The sequence below is a fragment of the Rattus norvegicus genome, chromosome 8 (genome assembly GCF_021556685.1).
Source record: "Rattus norvegicus strain SHRSP/BbbUtx chromosome 8, alternate assembly SHRSP_T2T, whole genome shotgun sequence".
NCBI lineage: Eukaryota > Metazoa > Chordata > Mammalia > Rodentia > Muridae > Rattus > Rattus norvegicus.
Window position 1 is genome coordinate 45,808,155 of NC_141541.1, and position 17,581 is coordinate 45,825,735.

At 39.4% G+C, this 17,581-nt stretch overlaps 1 protein-coding gene across 2 annotated transcripts in view; it reads right to left on the reverse strand.

The window, feature by feature from the left end:
- Positions 1–17,581, reverse strand: part of LOC148004078 (disks large homolog 5-like) — a 115,846-nt gene that overhangs the window by 74,183 nt on the left and 24,082 nt on the right. The gene's annotated exons all lie outside the window — the stretch shown is intronic.

The window sequence follows — 17,581 nt, forward strand, 5'->3', positions numbered from 1 at the left end:
ATATATGTATAGTTCAATGTAGTTTGTTAGGTTCATTTGCCTGACGATGTACCTTAATTCTGCTCCTCCTGTTTTGTATATTTGCATGTGATCTGTTAGGTGGTCTGAATAGACAATTTAAACAAATCACAACCACTATTATAACTAATCTGTCGTTTCATATCTATCTGATACTGTATATTTTTAAATTTGAGAAGCTTGTGTTTAATATGTGTGTATTTAGAATTGTAGTATCTTTTTGTCATTGCAAAGTATGAAATGAATTTCCTTACATCCTCTGGACTGGATGAGTTTGAAATCTATTCTGTCAGCTACATAGACAAACTGAATAGAATTACTACAGGGACATGGTTCTTAGTTCGGTTTCACTAGTCTGTTTATACCATTACATAAACAAATGGTAATCCTGTTTCTGGCTTAATATATGTCTATTTACTGGGGAATTGAGTTTATTCAATTCAATTGTAAATATTATTCAAACCTCTGTATTAATTTTGTCATTTTTTTTAAATTTTTGACTTTTTCATCAATTTCATTTGATTGACTGTCCTAGTGGTGTTAATTTATTTCCTGTGACCTCTGGTATTTTATCCTTCCCTGCAAACTATAGTATTCCTATTAGGATCCTCTATAGAGCTGGCTTACTGGTTATACATAGTTTTTAATTTATTTATAATATCCCTTAATCAGCACAGTAGCTGGGCAGCTGCCTGTCCTGCATGGAAATAGGTCTCATTTCCAAACAATGACTCTGAACTCCTACTTACTATGCAGCATCTTGGCTGCTCTTTGTTCCACTTGGACAGTCCTCAGGACCAGGCTTTCCTCTGTCTTAACCCATGGCTGCTGTCCTCCTTCCTCTCTCCTCTCCAGCACATCCATTCTTCCTTTCTTCTTTGGCAGCTTCTTCCTTCTTCCCCCCTCATGATCCTCTCTAGGAAAGCCCTCAAAAACTCACCTCCACCATCTGTCTGCTGTGCTTCTTTATAATCACAATTAACTGGGAGCAGGGTCACTTTTCTGGGGGTTAAACAGTCTTACATTCTACAAATTAGCATTAAACTTCAAGCTGAATTTTATCAATACACCACAGGGTTTTCTTTCATTTTGTTTTGGTTTAATTTTTCTTTTAACTTTTTACTTTTTATTTTAATTTTGGCTATCTTTTATTAATTGGTTATTTTATTAATTTACATTTCAAATATTATCCCGCTTTCCAGACTCCCCTCATCAAGCCCCATCATCATATTTCTTCTCAGCATTTTCTATATAACAGCCTTCCCCGAACTACACATATCCATTCCCACCTCACACATCTAGGATCTCCATTTGGTGGGGCCACATTCCTACCAGCGTCAAGGTGCTACCACCACATTGATACCAGATAAGTCAATCCTCTTCTACCCAGTACCTAGGACAATAGATCCATACTTGTATACACATTGCCTAGTTATTTACTCCCTAGGACCAGGGAAGATTGGTGAGAGAGGGTCTAGTTAGATATTTAAAACCAATGATTGCTGCTTTCTCTTCTTTTTTTGGTTATAGGTAAAATTATGTTTGTATACTTCCCTTTTTTGTAATTATTGTGAGATGATTAATTTCTTGGATTTTCTTGAATAATATTTAGTTCATTGTCTTGGAGTTTTCTTCCTATTATCCTCTGGTGTGCATTATAGAGAAAAATATAGTTTAAATTTGATTTTGTCATGTAATATCCTGGTTTCTCCATTTATGGCGATTGGGAATTACTCAGTGTATAGGAGCTTGGGTCTGCATTACATCGGCCCAAGATTTTCTGGCTTTTAGAGTCTCTCTTGAGAAGTCTGGTGTAATTCAAATTGGTCTGAATTAATTTGGTACTGGATATTTGTACCTTACCCCTTTTAATTTACTTTCTTGTATCTGTGCATTTAGTGTTTAATTTTTATGTGAAGGGAGGGATTTTTCTGGTATAATTAATTTGGCGTTCTGTAGGCTTGTTGTATGATTTGGCCTTTTCTTTCTTCAGCTTATGGGAGTATTCTGCAATGATTTGTTGAAGATATTTACTGAACCTATGAACTGGAAATCTTAATTCTCTTCAATATCTTTTATCCTTAGGTTTGGACTTACATTGAGTCCTGAAATTCATGGATATTTTGGATTCAACAAACCGTACATGGTTATCTGAGATGGATTTTTTGTGCTTTGTGGGGTGACCTCCTTGACCTCAACTCTTCCATTTATTATCTTGTTGGATAATGAGACATGGTCAGGAATGGTGACTTCTTGCCATAAACAATATGAAAATAGTGAGGTCAATTTATGTGTGTCAAGTATCAGTAGTCTCCTGGGTGGTTTTGGATCCTGGTTGGACAGATGCAACTGTTTCAAAAGCCCAGGATTGATGTTCCTTGGGATTCCCATGATGATGCAATCAGACATGACAGAAAAAGACCAGAATACACATGAGAGAATGTGATTTGTATAATAGAGAGAACATTATTAATGTTCTAACTTATTAAGTTAGGATACAGAATATCTGATCACACTGTGATCTCCAAGAATGTATTATTTAACGAAAAACTATGGTTTGGTATAGCATTGCAAGGGCAAGGACATTTACGCAAGATCTGTTTGTTTCCTGTAAACATGGACTTTATTACTGTATGGTTCACCTACCACACACCTTTATTGCAAAGGTAAAAAGTGCACTTAGGTCCAGAGCATTCAAGGCAGGACTTGAAAGGAAATGATGGTAGCTAAGGCAATGGAAATGGAGTTGAAGGATTTTTAGGACAGTGTTCAGAGGGAACAAGAATCCCCTTCTCTGGGAGGTCAGTGAATTAGGAAGGACACTTGGGAGCTTTACTTGACGTCAGCATCTGAGTCTGGAAACGTCATTGGTAAAATTAATGTCTGGAATTTTGTGTTGTGAAACAGCACATTGGCTCTGCAGCATTTGGCAAGGTCCATGGACAGAGAGATCACACCAGCTGGGAACAATCTGAAAAGAAATCAGGTTTCCTTTAGTCACCTGAGAGGTCCTCAAGGAGAGAGGAATGGATGGGTAGCACCTTAATAGAAGGATTTAGGATCTCAATAGTGCTACTCTAGATGCCTTCAAGATAGATGCAGAAAAATAAAAACTAAATAACTTCACAGGAATTAGATCAATTCTGACCATGATTATTTCACATTGGCAGTTTGTACTTGATTCGTCTTTTTAAATTCAAAACAAGAGCCTAGGGTGTAAATTCGAGGTAGCATTAGAATCACAGTATGTTTACACCACCTTTAAGGTGCCCAGCATCTAACACTCCGTGGCTAGAGATTCTACTTTTAACTGGATCACCAGAGAAAATCTACAATCAACCATGCTAGGGAGGCCCTGATCAGTGTGTATGCTTTGTCCATGTCCACGACAACCCACTTCAGCAGAAACGCCTCCATTTTACAGGTGAAGAAATCACAGCTCAGAGCCAATGATCATCAGATCCCTCAGTCTCACTGGCTGTCAGTTACACCCACATCCTTCTCTGTGAAGGGAAGCATTGGGCCTGATGTGGGCTGTGCAAGCTGACTCTCCTGAGATGATCAATGCTCTTCTTGAACCTGGGAGAACTGAAGACAAGATGAGCACACAGACTCCTGGGATAGATCCTGCCTCTGGGTCCTAGGGTGGGACACAGTATCCCTTGCCATGTGCCTCTCCTCATCTGAGGAATCTGTTGCCATGTGTCAGCTTCTATGGCAGTGGGTCTCAACACTCCTAGTGCTGCAACACTGTAATACACCTCTTCATGCTGTGGTGACCCCAAGTATAAAATTTTTTCATTGCTACTTCCTAATGAAGTTTGCAGTACTTATAAGTCATAATATGCAAGGTATCTGATATGCAATCTGTGTGTGATGTTGTGCCTCACAGTCTGAGAAACATTGCTTTATATAATTTTTTTTTAAAGAAAGGCCTTCATATAAGGAGGACCCGGAGCAGTCATAAAGGCAGAGACACCGTGAAGTAGTGACAAGTTTTAGCAGGCCCAAGGCTGCTTGCCTTAATGCCACCAGAGATTTTCTGGCTAAAGGTACAATCTGAAATCACTGGCCCATGACATTTCTTACCTCAATTTTCCCCCTTACAATGTCTGTCTGCTTGGACATGTCTATCCAGGAAGCTAGTCCCTGTAGTCTCTGATAAAGACAGAATGCTAAAGGCAGGAATGGTTTCCCTCTTTTGGCCCACAGTCACTTGTATAGAAGTAAGTGCAAATCCCCCGTGGGTAACTGTGTGTCTCTCACATAGTGTATGAGAATTGAAATATCTCTTTGAGTTGAGAAAAACCAACTCCCACTTCAGATTTAGAGCTGACCAACAATTACTTCCAGGAGAATGAAGAAGCTGGCCAGGCCTGGATACTCAGATCCCCTCCCTGCCTGGGATAATCCCACCTACAGTAGACTTCAGCTTCACCTAGCAGTTGTTATCAGAAAAATCGGACCTTAAGATTCTGAAATGCACAATATGCACAAACCCTAGAGTTGTTAGGTGGCCGATTTGGGGGATCTCTCCAGGTTATAATCATTCTGGCCTCTTCTCTTCCCTTGGATGCACTCTGTTCTCTTGTCTGTTGGTTCTAAAAGGTCTTGGGTCAACTCAAGGACTTCTAGGGGAGGAGCTTTTGTTGTGGGAGTGAGCATGGATCAAGAATGTAACCCCATTCTGCCTGGGCCACTAATCTCCAGAAAAATCTTCTGCAGGCAAAGAACTGGCTCCTGTGATAGACTACACTGTTTAACAGGGAGATCTGGTTGCTTTCTCCAGGAAGAAGCACTTGGGTGTTGACTGTCATTTCTCAACCTTCTGTTCTAAGTCACTTCTGAGAAGGGGCACTTTCGTCTAACTCCTCCATGGGACCTACCCTTCATTGTGGCTGGAGGATCCTATGGTGTTGCAGCTCTGAGCTGGGAGTGGGAACACTCAGACTGACTTGGAGAAGCCTCTTTTCACAGCTGATCTAGATGTGAGGAACAGGTGCTTTTAAAGAAGCATGTGAAAGTATTTCCTGCAGGAGAGACCTCTGCAGGCAAAGACACACAGGACAGGGAAAAGCAAGTTTATGTACTGCCATCACATCCTACCAGTCTCTAATATGGGGCGAGGCTTTGCCTCACCTTGGTAAAAACAGCATGTAATAAATGAACCTTTTGCTGATTTCTGTCGTAGTTCCGACGTCAAAATGTCAATGAGTACCATGCAGAGCCCGGACTTAGGCTGTATTAAAGTAGGCCACAGTATCAGTGTTATCTGCAAGATACCATGGGATAGTCGTAACGCATGTTTGCATGAACCTGAACAGTTTTCACTACAGTCTTCTAAGTCATTTTATAAAATTTTATAGTGAGTTCATGGAAGAACAGGCTCAAACATAGACAGGAACATACACACAAACACACACACACACACACACACACACACACATATACTTTCCTGACATGGTCATATTCTTTGTACACCAAAACTAAGGTGAGCATTAATGAAAATATACTAATAATTGAATAAATGGAGGAAGCTGTGTAGAGACTGTGGCTTATAGTTACTTAAAAGGTCCTTTGCAGGCTCTCCTTTTGTTGGTGGGTAAACTTCAAGTGCAACTGGGGTTCGTTATTTTCTTTCTCCATAGCACGCAGGACTAGGGTGGAAGCTAGGGTTTTCAGCATGTTTGGTAAGTACTGTAACAGTGAATGAAATCCTAAGCCTGGAACACTATTAATGTTCTACAAAATTACAGGGCAAGCTAAAGTCATATTTCTACTGTATGTAAAGAAGCAATGAGAGCGAGGTAGATTGATGCCCTGTCTAAATTCAGAAATGTTGGAGCCTGAATGTCTCCTGATGGTGTTATTTTATCAATGTAACATAACATATGTAACATATGCCCTTTAAAAGTAAAGGTCAGAAGTTCACAGAATAATAGCATTAGCCTTACCATATCCTCCCTTTGGGTATGGGAAAACTAATGTTCTGAAATCTTTGACTCTCAGGAATTGTGATCTTCATGGAAATTCAATTCCGTTGCAGATGCTCCAGTTGTTGTGGCCCATTGTTAGAAATATCAGCCTAAACCTATACTCCATCTGACAGAAAGCTCAGAATACAATTCTGTTCTGGTCCTTCCAGGGAAACTCCTCCCATCCCACCTCTGCCTCTATCTCCACCTCCAACAGCTGAAACTGCCTCCTACTACAGCAGCAGCTTCTGGGCATCTCTAAGCTCTCTAAGCTCTGAGCTCTTCTAAGTGCTCGGGGTGATACAAGCTTTGAAAAGTCCGGGGCAGCAGTCAGGCCATGCACACTCTGTTGTCAAACCCGTAGGGGCTCAGGATTTATGGTGCCAGAGGGGTTGTGGCGGCATTTTGATGCTGCAGTGGGTTGTCTGTCGAGCCCCTCATTCTGGACCTCCCATGTCCACCCTGGTCCTGTCCAGGTTCCTAGTTGTCACATTCCTGTGTGATGGTGAACTCGTTTTCTTTTCTGTGTCTCATGACAAGAAAATTTAACAGTAAACTATCTAATCATCTCCATCTGAGACCTGAGAAGGAGAAAGGTTGCCTGAAGAAACAGGAAATTCAGAGCTAATAGCTTCCAATTCTAAAGAAATGACAGAAATTGTTGGCTACCTTGACAGACAGTCAGCAAATATTCTTGTGTCATTGTGGCATCCAGTGTCAATTGAATGGGCCAGGGGCTCTGACAACAATCCTTTGAAGTAGGTCGTTTGAAGGACTATCCTCACTTTCTCTCCAAAGCCTGGGACAATAGACTTCCCCATGATCCCCTTCTCCACAGTCTGGACAGCTTTCTGGCAGCAGTGGAGGTAAGTGGGTAGTGTTTCACCCCATGGCCACTTTGCCACATTTAAGGACACTCCAGTTAGGGTTCTTTAGTGCCCATCATTTTCTTCAGAATAGCATGAGGACACTGCTCGGACTTGAGGTCTCTCCCACTGTGAAAAGCCTTTGACTACTAGGACATCTAAAGTGGCAGATTCTTCAGATCTCTAAAGAATTAGAGAACCGTCTTTTTATGTAAAGTCTATCTCAGTGCACAAATGTGGAATTTTTTCAAAGGATTTACTGTTTAATTTGAATACATATACAAGAAGCTAAATAAAGCTTATTTCTGTACCTAACTAAACAAGTACCTAACATCTCTAGAACACTGATTATTTATAGTTGGATAGTACTATTTGCATTCCTTAATTATCCATGGCAGTGTACAGTAGTAATTTTATACAATTAGAATTTTATACCGTATTGTGAATAAGATGCATATACTTATATCTTAAACAAGAGTTTAATCATTTATTCAAGTATAATATGAAATTCTATCATCATTCAAATTCCATGTCATCCTAAAATATTTGACACTTGGTGTTGCTTCCTAGTATAAAAAAAGATTGAATAATCTATGCTTTTTGTCATGTTAGCCCCTTTCTCCTGCTTCCCAAAACCCTAGATAGGAGAGATAAAGGGTTGAGGAGAGAAAGAGAAAGTAAGTAAGATGTCCCTGATTCTATTCTCCTTCACTGTTTCCTCACATTCCATGACCAGTAAAAACTTGCATCCAACCCACTAAATGACAATAAACATCTCTAACCCACTGAAGACAAATAAGCAGCCACCCATCCTTCTTTTGAGAATGAAGGTGTCATGTTCTCTAAAGTTGTATCCCTATGAGTGTGGGGTGACAACAAGTTTTGGGGACCTTGCAATAATTGGGATATTTTCCAAATCCTGTGAGATCTTACAGTTTCCTATGCTTTCAGGCCCTGAATGTGGAGGGAAAAACTGAAGTCTTTGCTACATTAACAATTGAAAATACAAACACACATTCATACAATTTGAGGAAGGTCACACACTATCTACCTCTTGATGTTTGTTCAAAATAATTGGTCAATTACTATTTTATATAGCTTCATTTATCTTCTTAGTATACAGGCAGAAAAGAGAGAGATTGTTTGCCAAAATAATGTTAATTACTTCTATGCCAGTCACCAATAGAATTCCTGCAATCCTTTGAAGGCTTTCAGAGAAGCTCTATTTTGCACAATACTCACAATACTTATGTCTCTCATGTGGCAAACTAAAATGGACTGTTATGATCTGCTTATATATTTCAAAAGTTTTCCCACTATAAAGTCTTACACCCTCCTCCAAAAAACAAGAGATTCCTCGCAAAAAAAAGTCCACTAGTGCTGGTTCCAGTTTATATATCCGTCACATATCTATTACTGCAAAAAACTACCATGACCAAAAACATCTCAAGGAATCCAGTTTTTCACATTGTGGTAACCAACCCCCAATTACAAAATTATGTCATTGCTAAGTCATAAATGTAAGATTACTACTCTTTGGAATTGTAATGTAATTACCCTGTATAATGTATGTCTCATGAGTGATTGCCCTGAGAAGGGGTTGCAAGAAACAGATTGAAAACTGCATCTCGTGTGTGGAGGTGGTGGTGGTGGTGGGTTTTTTGTTTTGTTTTGTTTGTTAGTTTGGCCTCTTTTCAAAAACCAGAGGCTGATGAGAACATACACCAATAACTGGGTCTTTTATATAATTCCTATAGACTTTGTGTCTGTTCTCATGACATCAACAGGCTGGGTTTCTTTTTTACTATTCCCCAAAATGTACTTGAAATTATTAAAGGTGATGCATCCTGCAGTGATGTACTGTCTTACTATTTAGCAGTGTCTGACTGCCCTGCTCATTTGTGCTTTCATGGATTTTGAGATCTTTTTTTCATTCCCATAAAGCCCTGCATCCTAATTAGGACAGGATGGATGTTAACTAGTAAATGATTCTGGTAGGATTTGATATAACAATATTAATCATAGTGATGCATGAAAATGAAAGGTCTTTTCATTTTCTGGTTTCTTCAATTTTTCTTACTTTTTGTAATGTTTTCATTGTAACAAGTCTTCACTTTCTTAGATTTATCACAAGATTTTTAAAGCTATTCTGAATGTTTTTGGTTTTTTTTTGGTATGTTTGTTGATATTTATTGTTGCTATACAGGAATTTTATTGATTTTAATGTGATTTCAGTTAATGGGACCATGAGCTGTAGGAGTTTTCTAGTGGAACTGTAGTGTTCTTTACATATAGATCATATCACCTGCAAATGAGAATACTCTGACTGCTTTCCTTCATATGGACATGCCTTTCCATCTTTCTATTTTCCGTTTTGGAGAAGACTTCATATACTACTTGGATTAGATGAAAAGATTGAACACCTGTGACTTATTATTATTTTAGTGAAATGCATCAAGATATTCTCCAGTTAGGATGCTGTTGGCCTTGTATATTGCCATTATATTGTTAAGGTGTATCTTCTCCATATCCCAGATTCTCCAGGACTATTTTGTATATCACTGTGAGACTTTGCCAAAGAAATTGTCTGCCTCTAGTGCAATGATCATGTGTTTCCCGTTCTTGGTTTTATGTGGTGAATTGTTTATTCATTTGTATTTGTTGAGACATTCTTGCCCCTCTGGAGTCAAGCCAGCTTGATCATGGTACCTGATATGTTTGGTATATGTCTGAATTTTATTTGCCAGGATTTTATTGAGAAATTTTTCACTTATGTGTTCCTTCCAATCTTTGTTTGTTTTATAGGCTGCGAAGAGACACCATGAGCAAGGGAACTTTTCGAAGAAAGAGTTTATTGGGGCTTATTGTTTCAAGGATCATGAGTCTGTGATCAGTATGCAGGGGTACATGGCAGCAGGTAGGTCACCGTGTTTCTAGAGAACTAGCTGAGATCTTACATCTTATGTGCTAGTTGGACACTAGGAAATGAGACTTAAGTGTAAATGGTATTGAATTTGGAAACCTCAAAGGCCAATCCCAGAACAATCCTACAAAAAACAAAACAAAACAAAACAAAACAAAACAAAACAAAACTATATCTTCTACTTCTTCCCGAACATTTCCTCTAACTAGCAACAAACATTCATACATGTGAGTTTATGGAGACCATTATCATTCAAAAGACCACATTCTACTCCCAATTGTCCATAGGATCTTAAACATATCATAATGAAAAATGCACTTAGCTCGCTTTGCAAAAGCCCTATAGTCTTTACCGTCTACACAGTTTATCCAAACAGCTTCATAAAACTGCAGGCAGTCCCTTAATTATTCACCCTATGAAATCAAATGGCCAATTACACACATCCAATGTGTAATGCCAAATCACATATGTTATCATTGCAAAGTGAAGTTGGGAAGGATAGCGAGCCAATTCAAGGCATAATCGCAATAGCCACACTCCACATTCTCTCCTTCTGACAGAAGAGAAAGAGATTAGATGGGTTCACTCCTCTGGCTTTGCTGATTGAAACATAATTCATAAACTTTTGTTGTATCATATAGATCTGTGGATGGTGGTTGTGTTTTCAATGTCACTCATTTCTAGGAATTTTTCATTTTTCCTTATTTATTTCTCCCCTTACCCTTTCAGTAGTATATTGTTTATGTTACTTACTTTCCATGAGTGTCTGTATTTTCTGTACTTTTAATTGTGTGATACCAGTTTGATTCCTTTGGGCTCAGATAGAACACACAACATTATTTCAACGATCTTATATTTTCTGAGGCTTGCTTTTTTTCCTACTCTCTGGTCAATTTTGGAGAAATGTCCACAGGCTGATAGAAAATATATGTATAGTACACTGTAGTTTGTTAGTTCCTTTTGCCTGATGATGTCACTTACTTCTGCTCTTCCTGTTTTGTTTATTTGCATATGAGCTGTTAAGTGGTCAGAATGCAGAAGCAAAAGAAATCACAAACACTATTAGAACGAATCTGTAGTTTCATAGCTATCTGATAACATAACATTTGGTTAATTTATGAGATTTTTTAGGCTACTTTTGATTGACTGTCCTAGTGGTGTAAATTTATTTCCTGTGTCCTCTGGTATTTTATCCTTCCCTGCAAATAAAGTATTCCTATTAGGATCCTCTATAGAGCTGGCTTACTGGTTATACATAGTTTTTTATTATTTATAATATCCCTTAATCAGCACATTAGCTGGGCAGCTGCCTGTCCTGCGTGGAAATAGGTCTCATTTCCAAACAATGACTCTGAACTCTTACTTACTATGCAGCATCTTGGCAGCTCTTTGTTCCACCTGGACAGCCCTCAGGATCAGGCTATCCTCTGCCTTAAACCATGGCTGCTGTCCTGCTTCCTCCTTCCTCACCATCGCATCCATTAGTCTTTTCTTCTTTGCCAGCAACTTCTTCCTTCTTCCCTCCTAGTGATCCTCTCTACCAAAGCCCTCAAAAACTCACCTCCACAATCTCTCTGCTGTTCTTCTTTATAATCACAATTAACTGGGAGCAGAATCACTTTTTTGGGGGGTTTAACCAGTCTTACATTCTACCAATCAACATTAAAATACAAGCAGAATTAGGTCAATCCTCTACAGGGTTTTCTTTTTTTTCTTTCTTTCTTTCTTTCTTTTTTTTTTTTTTTGGTTGGTTTAATTTTTCCTTTACCTTTTTACTTTTTATTTGATTTTTGGCTATCTCTTATTAATTGTTTATTTTATTTATTTACATTTCCAATATTGTTCCTCTTTCTAAAATCCCCTAATGAAGCCTATCATTACATTTCTGCTCAGCTTTCCCTATATAACAGTGCTCCCCAACTCACACATATTCATACCCACCTCACACCTCTAGGATCTCCATTTGGTGGGGCAACAGGTCTACCAGAGTCAAGGTCCTACAACCACATTGATACAAAAAAATCAATCCTCTTATACACAGTACCTAGGACCATAGACCCATACTTGTATACACGTTGGCTTGCAGTTAGATTCCTAGGAGATGGGGAATTGGTCACAGAGGGTCTGGTTAGATATTAAAGACCAATGATTGCTGCTTTCTCTTCTTTTTCTGGTTATAGTCGAAATTATTATTGTGTCCTTTCTTGAAATTTTTGTCAGATGATTAATTTCTTGGCTTTTCTTGGGTAAAATTTAATTCATTGTCTTGGATTTTACCTCCTATCACCCTCTTTTGTGCTTTCTTGGAGAAAAATATTGTTTAAATTTGATTTTGTCATGTAATATCTTGGTTTCTCCATTTATGGTGATTGGGAATTACACAGTGTATAGGAGCTTGGGTCTGCAATACATCTGCCTAAGATTTTCTGGCTATTAGAGTCTCTGTTGAGAAATGTGGTGTAATTCAAATAGGTCTGAATTCATTTGGTACTGGATATTTATACCTTACCCCATTTTAATGTTCTTTCTTGGATCTGTGCACTTAATGTTTTAATTTTTTTGTGAAGGAAGGAATTTTTCTCCTACAATTAATTTGATGTTTTGTAGGATTGTTGGTTTTTTTTTCTTTTTTTTTTTTTTTTTGGCCTTTTCAATTCTCTTCTATATCTGTTATCCTTAGGTTTAGACTTAAGTTGTGTCCTGAAATTCATGGATATTTTGGATTCAATATATTGTAAATGTTTATCTGAGATGGATTTTTGTGCTTTCTTGGGTGATCTCCTTGACCCCAACTCTTCAATTTATTATCCTGTTGGACAATGAGACATGGTCAGGAATGGTGACCTCTTGCCATAAAGTATATGAAAATAGGGAGGTGAACTTGAGTGTCAAGTATCAGTAGTCTCCTAGATGGGTTTCTTTCCTGGTTGGCCAAATACAACAGTTTCTAAAGCCCAGGATTTATGTTCCCTGGGATTCCTACGATGATGCAATCAGACATGACAGAGAAAGACCAGAATACACATGAGGGAACTTGATTTATATAATAGAGAGAACATTTGTAAGTTATGTTACAAAATATCAGACTGTGATCTCAAAGAATGTATTATTTAATGAAAAACTATTTTGTGTTATAGCATTGCCAGGGCACAGACATTTATACAAGAGCCGTTTGTTTGCTGTAAACATGGACTTTATTACTGTATGGCTCACCTACCACACACCTTTATTGCAAAGGTAAAAAGTGCACTTAGGTCCAGAGCAGATCAAGGCAGGACTTGAAAGCAAATGAAGATAACTAAGGCAATGGAAAGTCTTTGATTTGAAGGATATTTAAGAAAGTGTTCAGAGGGACCAAGAATGCCCTTCGTCTGGGAGGTCAGTGAATACGAAGGACACTTGGGAGCTTTACTTGACGTCAGCATCTGAGTCCAGGAACTTCATTGGTAAAATTAATGTCTGGAATTTTGTGTTGTAAAACAACACATTGGCTCTGCAGCTTTTGGCAAGGTCCATGGACAGAGAGATCACACCAGCTGGGAACAATCTGACAAGAAATCAGGTTTCCTTTAGTCACCTGAGAGGTCCTCAAGGAGAGAGGAATGGATGGGTAGCACTTTAATAGAAGGCTTTAGGATCTCATTTAGTGCTACTCTAGATGCCTTCAATATAGATGCAGAAAAAGAAAAATTAAATGACTTCACAGGAATTAGCTTCATTCTGATCATGACTATTTCACATTGGCAGTTTATACTTGATTCGTCTTTTTAAATTCAAAACAGGAGCCTTTGGTTTAAATTCGAGGTAGCATTACAGTCACAGTATGTTTACACCACCTGTAAGGTGCCCGGCATCTAACCCCATGTGGCTGGAGATTCTACTTTTCAATGCATCACCAGAGAAAATCTACAATCAACCATGCCAGGGAGGCCCTGATCAGTTTGTATGCTTTGTCCATCTCCACAACAACCCAATTCAGCAGAAAGGCCTCCATTTTACAGGTGAAGACATCACAGCTCAGAACCAATGATCACCAGATCCCTCAGTCTCACTGGCTGTCAGTTAGACCCACATCCTTCTCTGTGAAGGGAACCATTGGGCCTGATGTGGGCTGTGCAAGCTGACTCTCCTGAGATGATCAATGCTATTCTTGAACCTGGGAGAACTGAAGACAAGATGAGCACACAGACTCCTGGGATAGATTCTGCCTCTGGGTCCTAGGGTGGGACACAGTATCCCTTGCCATGTGCCTCTACTCATGTGAGGAGTCTGTTCCCATGTGTCAGCTTCTATGGCAGTGGGTCTCAACACTCCTAGTGCTGCAACTCTTTAATACAGCTCTTCATGCTGTGGTGACCCCAACCATAACATTTTCATTGCTACTTCATACTTGATATTGCTGTTCTTATAAGTCATAATATGCAAGGTATCTTATATGGATACAGCTCTTTAATACAGCTGCAACTCTTTAATACAGCTCTTCATGCTGTGGTGACCCCAACCATAAAATTTTCATTGCTACTTCATACTTGATATTGCTGTTCTTATAAGTCATAATATGCAAAGTATCTTATATGCAACGTATCTGATATGCTGTCAATGTGAGAGGTTGTGCCTCACAGGCTGAGAAACATTGCTTTATATAATTTTTTTTAAAAGAAAGCCTTTATATAAGGAGGACCTGGAGTAGTCATAATGGCAGAGACTCCGAGAAGTAGTGACAAGTGTCCGCAAGCTCAAGGCTGCTTGCCTTAATGACAACAGAGTTTTCTTGCTAAAGGCACAATCGGAAATCACTGTCCCCAGCACATTTCTTACCTCAATTTTCCCCCTTACAATGTCTGTCTGCTTGGACATGTCTGTCCAGGAAGCTAGTCCTTGTAGTCTCTGATAAAGGCAGAATGCTAAAGACAGGAATGGTTTCCCTCTTTCGGACCACCGTCGCTTGTATAGAAGTAAGTTCAAATCCCCCGTGGGTAACTGTGTGTCTCTCACATAGTGTATGAGAATTTAAATGTCATGTGTTTGAGTTGAGAAAAACCAACTCCCACTTCAGATTTAGAGCTGACCAACAATTACTTTCAGGAGAATGAAGAAGCTGGCCAGGCCTGAAGACCCAGATCACCTCCCTGCCTGGGATAATCCCACCTACAGTAGACTTCAGCTTCACCTAGCAGGTGTTATCAGAAAAATCTGACCTTAAGATTCTGAAATCCACAATATGCACAAACCCTAGAGTTGTTAGGTGGCTGATTTGGGGGATTTCTGCAGGTTATAATCATTCTGGCCTCTTCTCTTCCCTTGGATTCACTCTGTTCTCTCTTGTCAGTTGGTCCTAGAAGGACCTTGGTCAACTCAAGGACTTCTTGGGAAGGAGTTTTGTTGTGGGAGTGAACATGGATCAAGAATGTATCCCCATTCTGACAGGGCAACTAAGGTCCAGAAAATCTTCCCCAGGCAAAGAACTGGGTCATGTGGGAGCCTACACTGTTTAACCGGGAGATCTGGTTCCTTTCTCCACAAGAAGCACTTGGGTGTTGACTATAATTTCTTAACCTTCTTTTCTATGTCACTTTTCAGAAGGGGCACTTTGCTCTAACTCCTCCATGGGACCTACCCTTCATTGTGGCTGGAGGACCCTATGGTGGTGCAGCTCTGAGCTGGGAGTGGGAGCACTCAGACTTACTTGGAAAAGTCTATTTTCACAGCTGATCTAGATGTGAGGAACATGTGCTTTTAAAGAAGCATGTGAAAGTATTTCCTGCAGGAGAGACCTCTGTGCATGGAAAGACAGACAGGACAGGGAAAAGCCTGTTTATTTGCTGCCATCACATCCTACCAGTTTCTCTATGGGGGGAGGCTTTGCCTCACCTTGGTACCAACAGCATGTCTTAAATGAAGCTTTTGCTGCTCTCTATAGTGGTGCCGATGTCAAAATGTTACTGAGTACCATGCAGAGCCCGGATTCAGGCTATATTAAAGTAGGCCATAGTTTCAGTGTTTCCTGCAAGGTACCATGGGAGAGTAGTAACGCAAGTCTGCATGCACCTCGACAGTTTTCACTAGGGTCTTTTAAGTCATTTTATAAAATTTTATAGTGAGTTCATATAAGAACAGGCACAAACCTAGACATGAACACACACACACACACACACACACACACATACACACACACACACACACATACACACACACACACACTTTACTGACATGGTGCATATTCTTTGTACACCAAAATAAGGTGAGCATTAATGAAAATATACTAGTAATTGAATAAATGGAGGAAGGTGTGGGGAAATGGTGGCTTAGAGTTACTTAAAATGTCATATGCAGCCTCTCCTTTTGTTGGAGGTTAACCTTCAAGTGCTATTGGGTTTCGTTATTTTCTTTTGCCATAGCACACAGGACTAGGGTGGAAAGTAGGGTTTTCAGCAGGTTGGCAAGTACTGTAACACTGAATCCTAAGGCTGGAACACTATTAATGTTCTAGAAAATTACAGGCCAAGCTGATGAAGACACCTAGCTGACAATGTGGACATCTCAAGACATGTACTGGACAATGACAGAAATGTCTGAAGACTTGAAATGTTTGGGAATCACAGAGAGAATGGAAGGCCCCTGAGATTACACTTTACACTAAGGACAGTTTGTTCAGAAAGGGATGACATGAAATTTTGTTTCCTGTTACAGAAGTCAGTTGAATTTATCCAAGGTATTGTATGCCAATGGTAGCATTAACAGGACAAAGCCCATATTGTCTTGAAGTCTTATAAATTATGAGTATGTGTAGCAAGACCCAGGTCCTTACATAGTAACTGAGGACCTCAAATACAGTAACAATGTTATAGTGTGGTGGATGTCTAGTTACCACTAGCTTCTGTTTTGATACAGATGACTCTTTCTGTGGCATGGTTAGCTCATAATGAATGACTAGAGGACCTATGTTTGAGAATAAACAAACACTACATTGCTTCTGTAACTGCTGAGCTTTAAAGCCCTGGTGTGATAGCAACTGTTTGTGGACATTCTGGATTATTACTTCTGTATTTTTACGTTTTGAGTAACTCAGACTCTGAGTAAATCAGTTCAATTCCATAAATTGGAAATCAGTCACCTGGAAAAAATACTTGTTACAACAGGGACCTAGATTTGTCATGGAAAAAAAGGCAGCTTTTACTGGCCCAACTAGGTTCTGGGTTTGCACAGGCTGGCTATCCAAAAGAAATATGTGCTCACAGCTGTAGGCTACATTCACTATTTTTGCTCTTAGGTTCCTCCTTAAACTGCTTAGATTACGATAATGTCCTTGCTATCTATCAAAAGAATTCATTATGTGCAGCTGGCCTACAGGAAGATAGTCCCCATTCTGTATTTATAAATGTGCATAGTAGATATGGTCATCACTGATACTAGGTGAAGGATCTGCTCTAATATGGAAACTAAGTGATGCTGGAATAACATCCTGAATCCAGAATGACAGAGTGCCCTGTATGGATTCCTGGTAGCCTAACACATTGAGCCTGCACAGCTCAGTAAGGTAAATGTGAATACACATTTCCTGAGATCTCTCTGTTTAATTGGAGGTGATCTTGTCCACCTAAGAGAGCACATGCCCTAGAAAGACAAAACCCACCTGCAGGAGCTGTGGTGATGCCTCACAAGTTAGAGTACCTACTGCTCTCTCAGAAGAAGCACGTGGTTCCTAACAATCATCTACAACAGGGAATGTGATTCCTTCTTTTGGACTATGAAGGAAATTCACCCAGGACAAGGCACAGACATACAGTAGAGAAAAAGAC